This window comes from Chiloscyllium punctatum, chromosome 18 (genome assembly GCF_047496795.1).
Source record: "Chiloscyllium punctatum isolate Juve2018m chromosome 18, sChiPun1.3, whole genome shotgun sequence".
Lineage (NCBI taxonomy): Eukaryota > Metazoa > Chordata > Chondrichthyes > Orectolobiformes > Hemiscylliidae > Chiloscyllium > Chiloscyllium punctatum.
In genome coordinates this window covers 84267222-84288196 of record NC_092756.1, presented here as the reverse complement: position 1 = coordinate 84288196, position 20975 = coordinate 84267222, and the positions used below count along the sequence as shown (strand labels likewise).

Below are 20975 nucleotides of genomic sequence, written 5' to 3'. Positions count from 1 at the left end.
GGAATTCTTGGACTAAGGGGGACAGGACCGTGTCGAGGTATGCAGAGATGAGTTTGGTGGGGCAGGAGCAGGCTGAGACAATGGATCGGCCAGGGCAGTCAGGTTTGTGGATTTTGTGCAGGAGGTAGAAACGGGCGGTGTGGGGTTGTGGGACTATGAGGTTGGAGGCAGTGGATGGGAGATCCCCAGAGGTGATGAGGTTATGGATGGTCTGGGAGATGGTTGTGGTGGTGGGAGGTGGGGTCATGGTCTAGGGGGCAGTAGGAGGTGGTGTCTGCGAGCTGGCACTTAGCCTCAGCGGTGTAAAGGTCGATGCGCCAAACTACTACCGCGCCTCCCTTGTCTGCCGGTTTGATAGTGAGGTTGGGGTTGGAACGGAGGGAGTGGAGGGCTGCACGTTCCGAGGGTGAGGTTGGAGTGGGTGATGGGTGGACAGGTTGAGGCGGTTAATGTCGCGGCGATAGTTGGCTATGAAGAGATCGAGGACAGGTAAGAGGCCAGCACGGGGTGTCCAAGTGGATGGGGTGTGTTGGAGGCAGGAGAAGGGGTAGTCAGAGGATGGACGAGAATCCTGGTTGAAGAAGTAGGCACGGAGGCGAAGGCGGCGAAAGAACTGTTCGATGTCTCGCCGCGTGTTGAACTTGTTAATCCAAGAGTGTAGGGAAATGAAGGGGAGGCCTCTGCTGAGGACTGAGGACAGTTTGAGGGCAGCTAAGAAACAGGGAGTAGCAGCAAACAATGATGGCAGTTGTTTATAAAACAAACTGTTGTGGCAATAATGGATATGGTACATACCAGAAAACTAAGGATACATACTACTTGGGAGAGAGAATAATAATGGGCAATTCAATTTACATACACCAGGTTAAACACATCAGCACATATGCTATTAAGGGTGAATTTGGAATAAATGGATTTTTGAGGAGCAAACTAGGAATCAAACCATCTTGGATTTGGTGTTGCATAATTATAAAGGACTAAGCAATAACCTTACTATGAAGGAGCCTTTGGGAAACACAGTAACAATAATAGATTCTTGCATAAAGTTTAAATAAGTCAGTGCATTGTAAAACTAGGATCGTGGCAATTAAATTAAGAAATAAAGGGGCATGTTGACTATGATGGATTTGGCAGATATACCCAAAGATTCAAAACTAGACAGACAATACAGAAGAAGAAATACTACACAATCTATAACAGACATGTATACACTTAAAGCACAAATGCCCAATGGGAAAGATAAAACAAGTGTGATTATTGGAATGTGTTAAGGATTGCATTAGACCAAAGCATGGCAGGATGCCACAATGAATGGCAAGTCTGGAGACTTCGGGAGCAATTTAGAACCCAAAAGGAGGAATAGAAAACTGACCAAGAGAATATAAATGCCAATTAGCAAGGAACAAAGGTAGACTGTTAAGAACAACTTTTTTGGGGTATTGAAAAGGAAACCATTAGATAGTACAACATGGGGCCATCACAGGTAGGACTGGAGAATTTATAGTGCAGAACCAGGAACTGTTGAGAAACTTAACAGTTACTTCAAACTTCTTAGAGAATGATGCAGGATGTCTCTCTCTCTCTAATTGATTTGAGAAACTAAGGAACTATAAAACAATTTAGTAAGGAAGTAATAATTGAAAAGTTAACTGGATTGAAAGTTTATATAAGCCAGGTAAACTTCATCCCTGAACATTAAAAGTAGCTAGAGAGATAGGGGATCTACTGGTGGTTATCATACAAAGTTCAATGGATCTGGCAAGGATTTTGGGTAGTGGAATGTAGGAAAGCAAGAGAGAATGGAGAATTACAGAATTATTCATATGACACCAGTAAGGATAATGTTAGAATCTATTAAAAGGGATACGGTAGTTGAACAGTTAGAAAGCGGTAAAATTGGATAGTCAACATAGATTTACAAGGGAAATCACATTTGACAAGCTTTTTGATGATAACGCTTAGTGTGTACAAAGAAGAACCAGTAGACATACTGCACTTGAATTTCATGGCGGCTTTTGGTAGGGTCCTGAACAGTTAGCAAATAAACTCAGAGTGCATTGAATTTGTTAGAATAGATTGAAAATTGATTAACAGCAGAATTGTAGTGTCCATTGTCATGACTCAAAATAATCATACAGATGGAGCAGCAATTAGAAGATAAATGGTATACTGGCCTTGATCACAAGGGAATTTGACTACAGTAAGATTGTATACAGCCTCAGTGAGACTTCTCTTGGAATACTATTTATTGTTTTAGTTCCCTTATCAAAACAGGGAGAACATTTTCCATAAGAGTGCAATGGAAGTTCACCAAATTAATCCTTGGAGTGGCAGGACTATTTCATGGGAGATTGGTGAGACTGGGCTTGCATTTCTTACAGCAGTGACCTTAAAACATAAATTATTGCAGGATGTAAAAAGGAGGATTTAGGCAAGTGCTTCCTTGGCTGGTCAGTCCAAACCAGGGCAATAATCTTCACGTAACAGATAGGTCAAAAGATAGCGTAGGAAATTATTTCTTCATGCAAGGAGGGTGCTGACTTTTGAAGAAGTTTCTATCCCAGAGAGCTGCGAATCATTGAGCATGAAATTTAACACAACAATGATATCACAGTAGATGATAATCTGTTGTACCCTAAAACTGTGGGAAGCTAGGAAAATGATTGGTGGGCCCCTTGCTCAGATACTTCTATCAATAGCCACAGGTGAAGTGCCGGAAGACTGGAGGTTGGCTAACATGGTGCAAATATTTAAGGTGATAAGGAAAAGCCGGGGAAGCATGACATCAGTGGTGGGCAGGTTGGAGGGAACCCGAGGGACAGGATTTACACTATTTAGAATGGCAAGGCTGATTAGTCAACACGGATGGGTCACGTCCCAAACTAGAATGGAGTTTTATTGATGATGTAACAAAGGTTTGATGAGGGCAAAGCTGTGGACGTGATTTACATGGATTTCAATAAGACTTTCAAACAAGGTTCCTCATAATAGACAGGTAAGTAAGGTTGGAGCTCATGGAATACAGGGAGAACTAGCCATTGGGATTCAGAGCTGGCTCGAAGGCAGAAGACAGGGTGGTGGTGAAGGGTTGCATTTCCGGTCGGAGGCCTGTGACCAGCAGTGTGCCACAAGGAGCGGAGCTGGGTCCACTATTTTGTCATTTGTATAAACAATTTGAATGTAAACATAGGAGGTATAGTAAGTTTGCAGATGACACCAAAATTGGAGGTGTAGTAGACAGCAAAGCTTATTTCAGAACAATGGGATCTTGATCAGATGGGCCCAGGAGTGGCAGGTCGAGTTTAATTTAGATAAATGTGAAGTGCTGCATTTTGGAAAGACAAATCAGGACAGGACCTCTACACTTAATGGTAAGGTCCTGGGGAGTGTCACTGAACAAAGATCTTGGAATGCAGATTCATAGTTCCTTGAAAGTGGAGTCACAGGTAGACAGGACAATGAAGACAGTGCTTGGTACGCATGCCTTTATTGGTCAGTGCATTGAGTTATAAGTGTTGGAGATCATATTGCAGCTGCACAGGACATTGGTTAGGCCACTTTAGAAATATTGCGTGCAATTCTAGTCTCCTTTCTATCAGAAGGATGTTGCAAAACTTGAAAGGGTTCAGAAAAGATTTACAAGGATGGTGCCAGGGTTGGAGGATTAAGCTATAGGGAGGCTGAATAGACTGGGTCTGTTTTCAAAGGCTGAGGTGTGATCTTAGAGGTCTATAAAATCATGGGGGGTGCATGAAGATGAATAGACTTACCCACCCTGGGGTGGGTAAGTCCAGAAGTAGACAGCATAGGTTTAGGGTGAGCAGGGAAAGATTTAAAATGGACCCAAGAGGCAACTTTTCCACAGAATGGTGTGTATGGAACGCCAGAGGAAGTGGAGGGAGCCAGTACAATTACAACATTTAAAAGGCATCTGGATGGGTATATGAATAAGAAAGGGTTTAGGGGGATAAGGGTCAAATGCTGACAAATGGGACTAGGATTTATTAAGGACATCTGGTCAGCATGGACAGTTTGGACCAAAGGGCTGGTTTCCACACTGTACAGCTCTATGACTCAAGTAGAACAGGAAAGTAGCACTGACTATCGTAACAGGAGGCCAGTAATGTCATTGGACTGATTATCAAAAACCCCAGGCTAATGCTTGTGGGACATGGGTTTAAATCCCACCAGGGCAGATGTTAAATTCAAATTTCACCAAATAAATCTAGAAAAAACAAACTAATGTATTATTGATTACATAACTATTGATTTTCATTAAAACACAATTCACCAATGTTCTTCAGGGAAGGAAATTAGCTATTCTTACATGTGACTGACTTAACTGGCCTCTGGTCACTTAAAGAAAGGATATTGAAGGCAGCATTTGGGATACTTGCTTTTATTGATCAGTGCATTGAGCATAGAAGTTGGAAGGTCATGTTGCGGGTGTACAGGACATTGGTTAGGCCACTTTTGGCATATTGTGCGCAATTCTGGTCTCCCTGTTATAGGAAGGTTGTTGTGAAACTTGCAAGGGTTCAGAAAAGATTTACAAGGATGCTCCCAGGTTTGGAGGGTTTGAGATATAGGGAGAGGCTGAATAGATTGGGGCTATTTTCCCTGGAGAAAGAGAGGCAGCTGGGTGACCTTAGAGGTTTATAAAATCATGAGGTGCATGGATATGTTAAGTAGACAAGTCTTTTCCCCAGGGTAGGGGCGTCCAAAATTAGATGACATAGCTTTACAATGAGGGGGGAAAAGACTTAAAAGGGACCTACGGGGCAACTTTTTTCACGCAGAGAGTGTGGTGCAAGTATGGTATGAGCTGCTGAAGGAAGTAGAGGTGGCTGGTACAATTACATTTAAAAAGGCATCTGGATGGGGATATGAATAGAAAGGGTTGAAGGACAGATGGGCCAAATACTGGCAAATGGGACTAGATTAATTTAGGATATCTGGTTAGCATCAACATGTTGGATCAAGGGGTCTGTTTCCGTGATATATATTTATGACTCTACCCCACATTGAATATAAAGAAAAACAACCATGTTCTAATCCTGTTCCCAGTATGCCAAGCACAACAAGCAATTCATATCTATATGACTGCTCTAATATAAATGCCCAATCAATGCAACTTCCCTAGAACAGTAAGGTTCAACAGAACAATTCACACTTCACTAAAAACAGAGCTCACAACACAATCTGCACATTCACGTAAGCTCAAACTGTCAATGCAAGGTAATGGAAGTGACAACACAGTGAGAAGCCATTCTATATTTTTAACTGACGTTTGGACAAATCACATCTTGGAACTTGAAATATTCTCAGTCCACTTTGAAACTGAAGGCAAACTTCTCTTATTCCCTAGAATTGTCATTACTAGCAACAGAGAAGAATTGTGCTTAAGAAATATTGCTTTATGATTATGCCATCTTTTTAGGAATTAGGATTGATCATCTTTACAGAAAGCAGTAATTAAGAGCAACAGGTCAAATACAGAGAATTAACAATACAATTTCTTACATCTGCCCAATACTTTCTATATACTGTAGAAACTTCTCAAATAATGATGAATGAGCTTACTGTATAGGGTTGATAGGGTTGAACAGCTGAACATGCTACCTATACCAAGATCATGGACAGCATCTCTTTTGAAGATTAATACAAGTTACTTTAAAATTCAAAGTTCAGGAAACCATTGAATTCCCTAATCTCCACACTGCAAGTCTGTACGAGTGTTAAACCTGAGAGGTGCAAGATGTTGTCTTCCACCTCAAGCTGACCATGCTTTATCCAATTTTGATCTAAAATTTACAACTGTCCAACAACTCGACTCCATGCTTTTCAACGAGGCATTGTTGAAACCATTAAAGTTAATCAACCACGCTCAAGTTCTCTGGTGTCCTCTTCCTGACTGCCTCCACCAGAAACTATTGAGAATCAGAGTTCCTGAATCTTCTGGACTTCTATCTTCCCATCCTGTAGAATCCCTCTGATCCCTGAGCCCCAGAAAAACAAATTCTACAATTTCCATAACTAAAAACCAAAAATGCTGGAAATACTCAGTAGGTCCAATGGCATCAATGGAGAAGTATGGGAGGGAGAAAGCACAGCAGAATTTATTTCAATTTGCTGACCATTTTGACGAAAGATCATTAACCTGAAACATCAAATCCATGTCACATTAGATGCTGCCAGATTTGAGTACTTTTAGGGTTTATCATTAACTACAAATTTCAAGCAAATTTCTTTGCACCAAAAATTTACACACTTGCAAATTTCTCATACCCTGCCCCATTCCTTTCCTCCGGCAACATGAACTACACATGAATACTTTTCCAGAAAATTTCACTCTTTGAAAGTGGAGTCACAGGTAGACAGGATAGTGAAGCTGGCATTTGGTATGCTTGCCTTTATTGGTTAAAGCATTGCATATAGGCATTGGAATGTCATGTGGCAGCTATACAAGATAGCGGTTAGGCCTCTTTTGGAATATTGTGCACAATTCTGGTCTCCCTTCTATAGGAATGACAGTGTGAAACTCAAAAGGGTTCCAGAAAAGATTTAAGGATGTTGCCAGGGTCGGAGGATTTGAGATATAGGAGAGGCTGAATAGGCTGGGGCTATCTCCCCTACAGAGAGAGGGGCTGAGGGATACCTTATAGAGGTTCATAAAATCATGAGGGGCATGGATAGCCTAAATAGAATTAGTCTTTTCCCTGGGTTGGGTAAGTCCAGAACTAGACAGCATAGGTTTAAAGTGGAAGATATAAAAGGGACCTAAGGGGCAACCTTTTTCACGCAAGGGATGGTGCATGTTGGACCAAAAGTGGAGGCAGCTGGTACAATTACACCATTTAAAAGGCATCTGAACAGGTATATGAATGGGAATGGTTGAGGGAAATATGGGCTAAGTGCTGACAAATGGGATCAGATTAATTTAGGGTATCTGATCAGCACAGACTATTTGGAACGACAGATGTGCAGCATGGAAACAGACCTATGACTGCATGACTTACTACATTCCCCACCCAATTGCTAGCTAAGTTTTATTTTGCTTTATTTGGGCACTCAAAATCCCTTGTTTGCCCACTTTCACCCTATAGACAAATTGAGCGATAACATCCAATTTTTAAAACTGTTTCGACAGCAGCCAGAGTGATTTGATGGGCGATTAGCAACAAGCAACCATTCATGTTTAAATCTGTATAGCACCATGCAGATCAAGATCCATAGTCACACAATGTTAGCAATTTAGAGAAACTGGTTCAATAACATACATTAGTTAAGCAATAGGTAGAACTCAATGTACAAATAATGAAACACCTCAGAGCATTGGAAATGGCCAAGTTTTGTTACATTAAGTTTAAGTGTATCCAAACAAAGGGGTTAATCTGAAGGGACCTTTTGCAAAAACCACTGGGAAATATTTAAATTAACTGAATATTACTTTTGTTTTTGTCTATCCTTGAAATATATCTCCAGAAACTACAAAAAGTATAAAGTTCTGTCATAGAGTCAGTGATATCCAGCATGGAAACAGACCCTTTGGTCCAACCCATCCATGACGACCAGATATCCCAACCCAATCTCGTCCCACCTGCCAGCACAAGCCCATATCCCTCCAAACCATTGCTATTCATATACCCATCCAAATGCCTCTTCAATGTTGCAATTGTACCAGCCTCCACCACTTCCTCTGGCAGCTCATTCCATACCCGTACCACTCTCTGCATGAAAAAGTTGCCCCTTAGGTCTCTCATATCTTTCCCCTCTCACCCTAAACCTATGCCCTCTAGTTCTGGACTCCCCGACCCCAGGGAAAAGACTATTTATCCTATCCATACCCCTCAATTTTGTAAACCTCTAAGGTCACCCCTCAGCCTCCGACACTCCAGGGAAAACAGCCCCAGCCTGTTCAGCTTCTCCCTATAGAAGGGAGCTAGTTGGCGATTGAGTAGACATCATAAACCAAAAGGCATTTGACCACATAAACTCTACAATTCTACAGGAGAATAAATCATGGTTCCATTGCAGCAGAAAGTGGATAAGCCAGCTACTTAGCAAACTGAGGGAGCAAACCCTATTCTGACCACCCCCACATTCCTCCTTACCCCACAGCAAAGGGTAAGAAAGTGAGTCAGGATGTAATGCACTTCAGCAGCATCAAAACATATATTTCCTACAATTTGGTTACTGAGTTACCAAATTAAAACTATAATATTAACCATCAACATGAAGTGGCTGTATAACTAGCAAAACTTGCACACATGTTCCACTAGCTTTCTTGAAGGATCTAAAACGGGCTCTTCGTTCTTTAAATATTTAATATCGGAAATTAAGATACTGCAGATTGAATTGTTGGGTAACATCAGGGGTATTCAAATATTGGGAAACAGAATTAACATACACACCAGCCATAATGTAATTTAAGAGAAGCTGAATAGCTTATTTGACTTCGCCATAAAGCCAAGAGGTTTCAGAAACAGATCGAGGAGAATACGGGATTGTTTATGTTATACGTGGACAAGTGGGCTTTGGTAGCTTGCTTTAAAGACATGATTACTGAAAGTACAGATGGAAGCAAAACTACGATTTGTGGAAATATGCACCAAGTCAATCAGCATCTGTAAAGGCAGGATAATATTTTGGATGAAGTTACTAGATCAAACTTAAAACAGTCCAAGTATTCACAAACATAAACCAATTAAACAGAAAAGATTTGTACCTTCAGTTTGATATGGGCACTTTCAATGCTTTCTTGTCACCACACTGTCTCAATCCTGAGCATACAAATCAAATGAAAGATGGAATCAGGAATGTGAATGCCTGACATTTGCATTTAGGATAACGCAACCACTTACTCTGGGTTAATGTATGAGTTTCTGTCCAAACTGTGGCCCTGGCTTTGACAGTGTTACCATTTAAATCCAGGTAAAACCACATTCAAAATAATGAGGAATGTGGTTAGAGAAATATCCTTACACAGACGGCTCCAGGAGCACCAATTTTTTTTGCCATAGCAATTGTTTACGGTAGAGATCATTGCAATTCTTATCTATGGGTTAAATTACAAAGGAGTCCTTCGCTTAAAAATTAATTGATAATTGCTAAATCAATAAAATACAAACAGTTAACAATGTAGCACTAAATTTGCAGAACATTCTGTCAATATGCCTTCCTTTCACATGACATCTATTATTTAAGATTGCACACTTTTTCAACTGTCCTAATAAACTTTAAACAAGGTTCAGATATGCAAGAACTATTTTTTCAGGTATCTCAGCAAAACACAACCAAAAGAAGAACACTGGTAAATCTAACATTCAAAAAGCAAAAATAAATTGCCCCATTAGTTTTTGGCTTAAACTATAAATAATTTGTCATTTTACTTGAATTATTTTCAAGCAATCTATTAGTACAGATTTTAAAACACCATTGTGCTAATTTGATGGGTTAATGCCCCAAACAGAAGGTCTGCAATTCAAGTCTTTGACTGCAAATTAGTGACTGAGCTAAACAAACCACAATTTCCATGCTCCCAAGTCAAATAGAGGAAGGAAGGAAGGAAGGGAGAGAAGGGCAAGCATCAAATATTTTACTTCCTGGCTGTTGTTTAGTGACCTCTTGTGGAAATTGTACGAGATGTTAAAGAATCCAGCTGCACAAACAGTCCATCTTACCAATGAACGATTATCCCATGAGCCAATATTTTCATAAAGGGAAAAAATCAGATTCAGATAAACCAAAAAAAAAATGCATTGATCATCCATAGCACCATTTTTATTGCACTTTGAGATTTACAAGTGAAACAATTTGTGTGTAAAAATTGAAGCACTGCATGCCCTTTGTAAAAGAAAGCTACTCAGCAGATCAAACAGGAGACAAATGTTAATTTGCATTCATGAAATGCACTGTTTCTTATAGTTCTACAGGTTACAAAATTACCTCAGTAGTCCGAGCGCAAGTAACCAGGAATAAATTCAGTTCAACAGTTTAATTAAAGTTGTTTTCTTAAACTGAAATCGAACATTTAAGCCAATTTATTTCTCCCAGAGATCTCAGACAACAGTCCAGTCCAGCTGAGGAAAGTGCTTCACTGTCTGAGGTATAAAAGACTCATTTATGCCTCTCAATTGACACCAATATTTTAATCAATAATTTGTCCAAATGTGATTTTCCAAGCCCCTAAACTGGGTGCAACCTGTCAGAAAAGAACATTTAGCTCAAACCTGTTTCCTTTTCATTCATTTAGTTCACAGCTGATCAGTAATCCATTTACTTATATTTAATGCCATTCCAACCATTTTCATGTTTTTAAATTTCCAATTTACATCCAACATTTCCAAGATTTAATCCTGATAAATACTAGAGAAACATGCTCTAATCTAATAAATTAAAATGGTGGTCGACTATCAATATATTTGAGCCTTCAGAACAGTTTTAAAAATTAAGAATCCAGATCAGAGCTTTGTAGCTATCACAGATAGTTTATACGATGAACAAGAATATCTGTAGGCTATAATTATGACCTCACGTTTGTCAGTGAGATCACAACTGACCTATAATTTATCTTCATAATCCACCTTTGCCCCACACTCCTTAATACAGTAGCTTTGGATAACAACTTGGATCAGCCAAAATTAAATTACAATTCATACAACATTGAATTTTCATCTACAAATGCCAATCAAACTTCCATAATTTGTACATAAATCTTTCCCAATTTCACTCCTGAAAAAAAAGCCTAATTTTCAATACCCTTTTCCAGGCAAGGTACGAACAAGCATCAGATTATTTCTACCTTACCCAAAGCTGACACAATGTCACTGAAGGATAACTGTGGGTGTGTGAAGTGTTTACACTGTGTCCACTAAAACAGAAGATATCTTCAGTATTGTTTAGAGTATTAGTTTGGAGAAAGCATTTTGTCTTGAACAAAACCAAAAAACTGGCTATATAATGCCACTGCTGGAAATCAGAAATCACAAGTATTGCAGCATAAAAGGGCATTAGTTCAAAGATTCGCTTAGAACACATCTTCACCACAAGGAATTAAATAAGCCGGTTTTCAATTCAAACTGATTATAAGAACAAGGGAAACATTTTAAATCTTATAATTACCATTATAATTCTAACTGTATCCTAATGCAACTAGAAAAAATTTCTGAAATTAGACTCCCAACCTCAACGCTACAGTGAATAATTCTTCTGACAACATACTGGCTCAGTCTAGAAACAACTGACATACAGTTACAAAACAGAATTAGAGTGCCTTTACCTGGAAAATACCATACATGTAATTAATCAAATGGACACCCACATACAGGACATTAAAAACTCTAGATCGACAAATAAGTGTGAAAGAGGACTTCAAGGGGAGAGAGAATGGTTCTGGAGACAAAGGTTTAGGGCCCAGAATGCCAGACATTGGTGGATCAGCAGAAGGAGCTGTTTGCAAAAGGCCATTATCATAACATCAAAACACTTTCATGCTCGTATAGTCCTGAAATGAATTTGAAAAGACAGTTACCTGGATGCTCCTCCTTGTAAAATAACTATATAGTTAATTGGGAAACTGCTGTTCCAGAGAAGGCAGGAGTATACTTTAGAGGGAAACCAGAAGAGCAAAAAGGAGACATGAGACAGCTTGGCAAACAGAATTAGGGAGAATCCAAAGGGTTTTTACAAATACATTAAGAACAAATGGGTAACAAGGGAGACAATAGGGCCCTTCAAAGTTCAGTAAGATGACATTTGTGTGGAGCCACAGAAAATTGGGAGGGGGGGGGGGGGCTACTAAGCGAGTATTTCTGCATCAGTACTTACTGTGGAAAAGGATATAGAAGATATATAAAGTAGCAAAATAGATGGTGACACCTTACAAAATGTCCATATTACAGAGGAGGAAATGCTAGATGTCTTGAAACGGTTAAAAGTGGATAAACCCCCAGGACCTGATCAGGTCTAATGTAGAACTCTGTGGGAAGCTAGGGAAGCGATTGCTGGGCCTCTTGCTGAGATATTTATATCATCAATAGTCACAGGGGAGGTGCCGAAGACTGGAGGTTGGCTAACATGATGCCACTGTTCAAGAAGGGTGGTAAGGACAAGCCAGGGAAGTATAGACCAGTAAGCCTGACGTCAGTGGTAGGCAAGTTGTTGAAGGAATCCTGAGGGACAGGATGTACATGTATTTGGAAAGGCAAGGACTGACTAGGGATCGTCAACATGGCTTTGTGCATGGGAAATCATGTCTCACAAACTTGACTGAATCTTTTTGAAGTAGTAACAAAGAAGATTGATGAGGGCAGAGCGGTAGATGTGATCTATATGGACTTCAGTAAGGCGTTCGACAAGGGTCCCCATGGGAGACTGATTAGCAAGATTAGATCTCACAGAATACAAGGAGAACTAGCCATTTGGATACAGAACTGGCTCAAAGGTAGAAGACAGAGGATGATGGTGGAGGGTTGCTTTTTAGACTGGAGGCCCATGACCAGTGGAGTGCCACAAGGATCGGTGCTGGGCCCTCTACTTTTTGTCATTTACAAAAGTGATTTAGATGTGAGCATAAGAGGTACAGTTAGTAAGTTTGCAGATGACACCAAAATTGGAAGTGTTATGGACAGTGAAGGTTACCTCAGATTACAACAGGATCTTGATCAGATGGGCAATGGGATGAGAAGTGCCAGATGGAGTTCAATTCAGCTAAATGAGAGGTGCTGCATTTTGGGAAAGCAAATATTAGCAGGACTTCTACACTTAATGGTAAGGTCCTAGGGAGGGTTGATGAACAAAACGTCCTTGGAGTGCAAGTACATAGCTCCTTGAAAGTGGAGTCACAGTTAGATAGGATAGTGAAGGCGGCATTTGGTCTGCTTTCCTTTATCGGACAGAGGACAGAGCACAGAAGTTGGGAGGTCATGTTGCGACTGTACAGGACATTGATTAGGCCACTGTTGGAATATTGCATGCAATTCTGACCTCCTTCCAATCGGAAAGATGCTGTAAAACTTGAAAGGGTTCAGAAAAGATTTACAAGGATGTTGCCAGGGTTGGAGGATTTGAGCTACAGGGAGCCCGAATAGGCTGGGGCCGTTTTCCCTTGAGCATCAAAGGCTTAGGGGTGACCTTAGAGTGGTTTACAAAATTATGAGGGGCATGGATAGGATAAACAGACAAAGTATTTACCCTGGTGGGTTGGGGGTTTGGGGGGGGGGGGGGGGGGGGAGGAGAGAGAAGGGAAGAGAGTCCAGAACTAAAAGACATAGGTTTAGGGTGAAAGGGGAAAGATATAAGAGAGACCTAAGGGGCAACTTTTTCACGCAGAGGGTGGTAAGTGCATGGAATGAGCTTCCAGAGGAAGTGGAGGCGGCTAGTACAATTGCAACATTTAAAAGGCACCTGGATGGGCATATGAATAGGAAGGGTTTGGAGGGATATGGGCCAGGTGGGACTAGATTGGGTTGGGAAATCTGGTCGGCATGGACAGGTTGAACCGAAGGTGTTTCTGTGCTGTACTATGACTCCAGAAGACTGTGAACCCATGTCCCTGCGCACATGGGCAATTGGTCTCTCCCCACCCAGGGCCCGGAATACAGAAGGAGCGTTTTGCGACACAGGACAACAATATTGGCATAGTCGGCAGGATCCAAACTGATAGTTAAGATCGAATGGTGTCAGCAGCTGCCCCGAATAGCGGATGAATGGGCCCACAAGGTAAGATTTTAAACCTTGGTCCCTCTCTGTATTCCCAATGCCAGAGACTGTTCCCTCGCTCATTCGCTCTCTATTCTACGGATTCCTCAAACAGTAATTAGTTCAGTCAAGAGACAGTTTTGCAGGCAGAGGTTAGAGTGCTCTGTGCTGCATTGGGGGGCGGGGGGATTAGAGTCCTCTGTGCGCTACTGGGGTTAGAGTCCTGGGGGTGGGTTGATTGAGGTTCTTATCTGATCTGCGTCATGCTCAATTGAACCTCTTGTTTCACAAAACTCAGAACTTAAGTCTTTCCCTACCTGCTTACACCCTATACACATTCTCACCACTTTATAATGCATGCCCCTCCCCTTCAAATTAAGACAATATGTAAATGCCAAATTAGAAGATAGAAAAAGAGATACCCATCCATAGCAGTTAACAGCCATTCTGGAGGTTTGTAATCAAAGTTCTCAGATATCCTGAAGGGCTTATGCCCGAAACATTGATTCACCTGCTCCTTGGATGCTGCCTGACCTGCTGCGCTTTTCCTGCAACACATTTTCAGCTCTGAACTCCAGCATCTGCAGTCCTCACTTTCTCCTTTTTTCTCAGATATGTCATGACACACCTCTGAAGCAGTTGGGACTTGAAAACCCAGGCCTTCTCATGCAGAAACTGGGACAGTACCACAGTGCCACAATAGCCCTGCAGCCATTCTGCATACAGGCCTAGAAAAGCAGCATTAGATACGTAATTTCAGTGTGGGAGACTGGACCAAATCTGGCCCCGTTTAAGATCCACATGCACTTTCATCAGGGATCGAAGAATAAAACATTTTCCACTCCCTACTGGATTACAATGACACCCCTAACTGAAACCAGCTAGCCAAGACCAGAACTGAACCATGGATCCTCCTGGTACACACATTAAAGTGAAAACGTTGACTTAATTGTTAGTCATCTTACATTTTTCCTTCCTCAATTATGAACTCTTAATTTAGCTTTTTACAGTACAATCATCTTGCGCTACCGGAAAAACTTTTGGGAATTGGTTAACTTGAAAAGCTTTGACAGGTGGAGGAACCTGACATCTTAAGGATGCTAGGAGGAAGTGAGGACTGCAGATGCTGGAGATCAGAGCTGAAAATGTGTTGCTGGAAAAGCACAGGTCAGGCAGCATCCAAGGAGCAGGAGAATCGACGTTTCGGGCATGAGTCCTTCTTCAGGACATCGTAAGGATGCTTTCAACTCAGGTTTCTGCACTCAAGTGCAGAGATAAAGCAAGATCGGCACAGACAAGGTCAGAAATAACCTCAACCTCAGAACCTCAGTCTACAAGAATGCTTTCAGCAACGGTAGGACTCTTCTGGGGTAGCTCGTCTTCAATCACTGACAATCTAGACCTTGTGTATTCCTATTATTAGTTTTGTTTTCCAACAACTTCGAAGCAATATTTTCAACAATGGTGCCCATAATTAGGGTCCACACTTTTGGCATCAGTTGATCTGTCAAGTTCCCAGGCTGCAGCCAGAAGAGGAAAGAATCACTATGATCACAACCTGCAGCACATGCACATAAAAGACAGATGTTCTGGTACTTACAGTTGGATAACCTGACACTAGACTCACAAAAGTGCAGCACTCGGGCATTTCCAAAAGTGCTTGCACATGATAAGATTCAATTTAAACTGAAAGAATCTACAGGATTGAGATAATGCCTGCACTCCTGGATCGGAGGCCCAGGTTCAAGTCCTAAGTGTTTCTGAATATAATAATAACAATAACAATAACAATAGTAATTCTGAACAGGTTGATCAGAAAAATAGATTAAAGTCACAAGATTCCTAAGAATATGGGCAAATTCTGGATCACAGTAACAAGAGAACACCATCCCCCTCAATTATAAGCCAAACAGACTCCATTGAGGATACCACATGTAGGTCAATGCAAGAAATGTTACAAACAACAGGCCTGCCTGATCATTTCACAGCATCTCAGTCCTGTTCAAAGTTTGGAATGACATGCTCCTTCCTAAAGGAGAATACACAAATGCATTTAATAATGAAGGATATTTTTCCCTCCAAAATGAAAAGCTTTAAAAGCAGAATTTCACTTTTGCTGAGCATGAGTTACACAGACTAGAAAGCAGTGGGTTCAAGTTGACTGCTTGGAATTAAACAAAAAACATAATGGAAAAGGAGTTGGGACATCACTGGGCAAAGCACTCCCCTGTTACAAATATAGCTGTGCCTCTATCAAAGCTGCTTCAGGACAATTACAATAGACAACAGAAAAAAGTAAAACTGTTCAGATATACCTTGACCACAAAAACATGGGCAAACCCAACCCCAATCAGTATCAGGCAGAAGTGGGTACTGCAGATGCTGGAGATTAGAGTCAAGACTGGCGGTGCTGGAAAAGCACAGCAGGACAGGCAGCATCTGAGGAGCAGGAAAATCGAAGTTTCAGGCAAAGGCCCTTCAGGAATTCCTGATGAAGGGCCTTTGCCTGAAACGTCGATTTTCCTGCTCTTCGGATGCTGCCTGACCTGCTGTGCTTTTCCAGCACCACTCTAGCCTTGACTCCAATCAGTATCAGCCAAGTAGTCAAAGGAGGGTGAATGTTAAATTGTACATCCGCACCAATAATCTGCTAAACATTAGCATTCTCTAAATCTAACCGAATTTTTTGTGCAAGCACTAAAGCAGCTGAATTCCAGAAGCAAAGCAACAGTGACTACATCGAGGCAGCCTTAGAGTAAAAGGAACCTAAAGAAACTGGAGTAAGACAGAGTCTACTAGAGTCCGGGGAAAATTTCTTTACTCAGAGGGATATCACAGTGGAAAAAGTTGCTCAGTCCAAAATATCACTGAAGGAAGTAGTCAGGTCAATGTCCTAGGTCCAACTACCTTCAATTGCCTCAGTTCTCTCTTCATCATAAAGGTCAGATCAGGGGATGCTCATAAATGACTGCACAATGTCCCGTTCCATTCTCAAATCCTTAGATGAAGCCCACTTGTGGCATGACCTTGGCCAATACTCAGGCTTAGGATGATGAGTACCAACAAATCATTTGGCTACACATACCTGGTGACAACAATCTCTAACAATGCCCACTCCCAAAATTTAACATTAGCATTATAAGTATTGCTAAAAAGAATACAGCTTTGTCAAAGCTTTTCATCTTACCCTTGCAAGCTATCCACATAAGTAGAAGGGTTTTCCTGTTGGTCAGCATATGCATGGTAGGCCAAAAGGCCTCTTTCTATACCATATGACTATGAAATTTCTTCCACACTGTCCTGCTGATTGCAAAACAAAAAGCTTTGACAAAGTGTTTTACAGCAATACTCAAGTTCTGTACTCCCAAACTATGTGCACTTGCGCCATCCCTGGAATCCTCATTAACTAGAGAGCAATTTGGGCCAGCCATATAAATACAATGGCTGCAAAAGCAGGTCAGATGCTAGGAATTCAGATTCTGGCCACTGTCTCCAAAGCACACATCAGAAGTGTGATGGAAAAGGCCCCATTTGTTTGAATGATTGCAGCTCCAACACCAAGCTGGACACCATTAGTGGGCGGCACATTGGCTAGCCCTGCTGCTTCACAACGCCAGAGACCTGGGTTCAATTCCCGCCTCATGCAACTGTCTGTGTGGAGTTTGAACATTCTCCTCCTGTCTGCGTGGGTTTCCTCCCACAATCCAAAAATGTGCAGGTTAGATGCATTGGCCATGCTAAATTGCCTGTAGTGTTAGGTGAAGGGGTAAATGTCGGGGAATGGGTCTGGGTGGGTTGCGGATCGGTGTGGACTTGTTGGGCCAAAGGGCCTGTTTCCACACTGTAAGCAATCTAATCCACAAAGTAGACCATTTGAATGGAATTCCATCCAACGTATCATGACAGCAGTGTACCCTGTCTACAGGATACACTGCAATACTCAGTTTCTTTAAATTCCAAAGCTACAAAACATAGGAGTCCAAGGATACCACACGCTGGAGAATACACCAATCTGTTTCAAGAAACAATCTTCACTATTGACCCATAATTATGGCACTTCCTGTCTAACACCACTGAGGATCACAGGAACTCTAACATGTTCACCACAAACCTCTTCAGATCCATCAAGAATGAACAACTGCCTACCTATGCCAGGGTACCCACACTCAGTGGATACGCACCAACAGATATAGAAAGGGTCAGACCCAGATGACCTTCCCTCCATTATCTGACAGGCTGTTTTGGAAAAGGTGGAATCCACCGGAGCAGGTAGGAAAGTATAACAAAGTCTGGCCTTCCATAACTTACCAAGTTTACCAGAATAGTTGACTCAAAATTCCTGAATTTACTAAAGCCTGGGTGAGGAAGGGAAGAAATAGTCACTATCCTCTACAGACTGCTGTCTAAACATATGCACACAAGAACGGGTTCAGTCTTTGCCATGAAAAATCATGGTTAGATTTGCGATGCAAGTGAACTTCCTAAATGGCACCAAGAAGAAACTGATAGACAAGATTTCACTTTAAGTCTTTTTCTTTAACATTCAAACTAAAAGTCAACACAAAGATGAACCAACATGCAAGTTCTGTTCAGTAGAAAGCATAAACTACATTATAAATAACTGGCAACATATTTCAAAGCTTACCAAGGCAGCACTCCCAGCGTGTGGCACCAAGCACAGCCAGTCTCTCAACTTCCGACAGTAGAGTTCATGCAGGATATGACCCTCAAATATTCCGATAACCACACTCCACTATCAGAAATTCAGATTCAATTACTATCACAACTGCATACATCTTTCAATTTGGCCATTACAGACCTGACATCCTAACTCTCCCAGAGGCATCTTCATCTGGCCACTCAATAACACCAGAGTACAGTACGATCAATTATTATAAAAACCCAGATCTTCAGCATAGCCAAAGATTTTCTATGGTTTTATAGATTTCAGTTTTCTCAGCAGACTCCTACGTGATTTCACTTTAGAAAGAGTCTATTCTTTCTATTGAAAAATAAAGAACTGTGTGAACCCTGCTGGTTCTGACCTCTAGTTGAAATGGGATTTCACAGCATGTTTATTATCTCATTTAGTTTCAGTTTCCTTAGCAATTAAGGTACATGTTCATTTCTCAGACATCTGATAACATAGCTATACAACCTAATAAGCTCTTCATGAGGGTCCTCGTGTGGTGCAGTGGTAGTGTCCCTACACCTGGACTGAAAGGATTATTAGGTTCAAAGTTCCACCAGCTCCATTGGTGTTTCATACCATCTCTGAACGGGGTGATTACAAAACATAAGTTCAATTTAAAAAGAGCTCTTCCTCCCTCTTCCCCCACGCCCAAATAAAACTAGAATCTCTGTTTCTTGCTGAAAGTCTAAAACATTTTGCTACAGAAAGCTGAAAATATTATACAAGCAGCTAGCATGGATAAGATAATTAAGTATACAAGAGAAAATTAATAAATTGATCTTATTAGAATGAAATATACACAATGTTTATGTGGAGTATAAACATAGCTGGAGCATTTGGTTCAAATGGACTGCTACTGTAAAATCTGCACAAAGTCACAAAGATTAACTCAAATAACAGGATCAATATCTGTGCTGAAATTCTCTCCTTAAATATAAACTACACAAATTATTTAAGTTAACTTTAACAAGTACTTGATATCAGACTTCTACAAAAAAGTTCTATTCAAGTATAAATGCTTCCTATAACAGTACGCCAATAAACATTTGCAGAACACAACTTTGCCAGACACCATCTCCCACATGCACACTTTCTACACTGAATGATAACAGGACTCTTTGCTCTTGCAAACACAACTGGGCAAATTCAGTATTATATTTGAAACAGAGAGAGTAAGACATCACAGGGAAGAAAGATGGAGACGCAATCAGTTGTGCTCAAAAAAATTAAAGTTTGCCTAACTTCCAAAAAAGTAGCAACAAGATAGATCAATACAAGTTTATCCTCCACTTCCCCCTGACAAGCTTACAATTTTTTTCATTAAAGAATCATTTGATTACACAAATCAAACCTTCACCAATATCTACTTTAAATTCATATTTAACTCCAAACATTCCCAAAAAGCTTCACAATTGTGGTTACGCGTTCTACAGAAAGCAGTACACATAAAAACGAACATTTATTGAACTTGCACAAAGACAATTATGATGAAAATCTCTTCTCCTCTCCACCTCCCCAATACAAGTTCCTACTGAACGGTTTAAAAGCATAAGTTCCTTTCAAAATTATCCAGGACGGAAATATTCTAACTGAACTTCGATATGGAGCTTAAACAAATTCAACAGCAACAGGGAGATGCACACCCAAGTATTGAGAAAACGATCAGATTTACAACAGCTAGAATAAGGAGGAAAAGTGAGTGCATATACACACACTTGCCCAGTTTGTGGCTACTACATAACAGCATGCAGGAGGGTGTTATGGAAAAAAGGAAGGGAAGGGGAAAGAGAAGGGAAATACTACTTATTAACATGTTAGGAACCACACCCCATTATTGGAATGGGGAGGGGGGGGGGGGTGGCGGTGAAGGAAAGGTTGCTTTTTTAAAAAAAGTAACGAAGCACTACTTACCTTCAGCGCGAGTGATGGTTTGGGGAGGGGAGGGTTGGGGGATGGGGAGGGGAAAGTGCTTCAGGTGACGGAGCTGAAGCGATTGCAATGTGTATGCCTCTCTCTCCCTCTCCCACCGTCCGTCTCTCCCGCGACTCATTCACATCCACAGAACAACAAGGGATCTGACTGCAATATGGCGGCACCAGGACCCGTCCACCCCGTCAGGACCCCAACCAGGACGACTACGTGCCTGCAAAGAGGGGAGGGGAGGGAAGGGGGGATTGTGGAGAAATCAAAAGGAACCACTTCCGGTCCCTTTCCCCAGCCCTATCGCCTGCCAGTTGTTCAAAAAAAGTCACACGTAGAAACGGTTGAAAAGCGCGGGGTCTTTAACAATCATTCATCAGTCCCATAGCTTTTATTTAAAAACAAAGGATGTTTTGATGATGGGGGAGTATTAAAAATACATCAAATCAGGCGCGTCTTTTGCCACCTAAAAGATCGAGCCCCCGACCGGTTGGAACCGGTTTGTTCCGGTCCTGTTTTGAAAAAAAAACCGTTATAGAGCGTTTCCTTGGGTATTTTCTTTCATGATTCTCTCACGGTGTGTGTTTTTTTTTATTAAGTGCAGGTGAATATTTATTATTTTGACCCTCCTTCCCCCTCTTCATCCCGCCTCCGGTAGAAA

At 41.2% G+C, this 20975-nt stretch overlaps 1 protein-coding gene across 2 annotated transcripts in view; it reads right to left on the bottom strand.

Annotated features, from left to right (window-relative positions):
- LOC140489268 (SUMO-conjugating enzyme UBC9) overlaps positions 1–20488 on the bottom strand; it is a 46500-nt gene extending 26012 nt beyond the window's left edge. The window contains exons 1-2 of one of the 2 annotated variants that reach the window (XM_072588633.1): positions 20306–20488; positions 8729–8783 (exon numbers count right to left, since the gene is read on the bottom strand). The gene's annotated coding sequence lies outside the window, so the exon portion shown is untranslated. The remainder of the gene's footprint in view (positions 1–8728; positions 8784–20305) is intronic. The other variant, XM_072588632.1, reaches the window with a different exon arrangement.
- Positions 20489–20975: the final 487 nt, after the last annotated feature.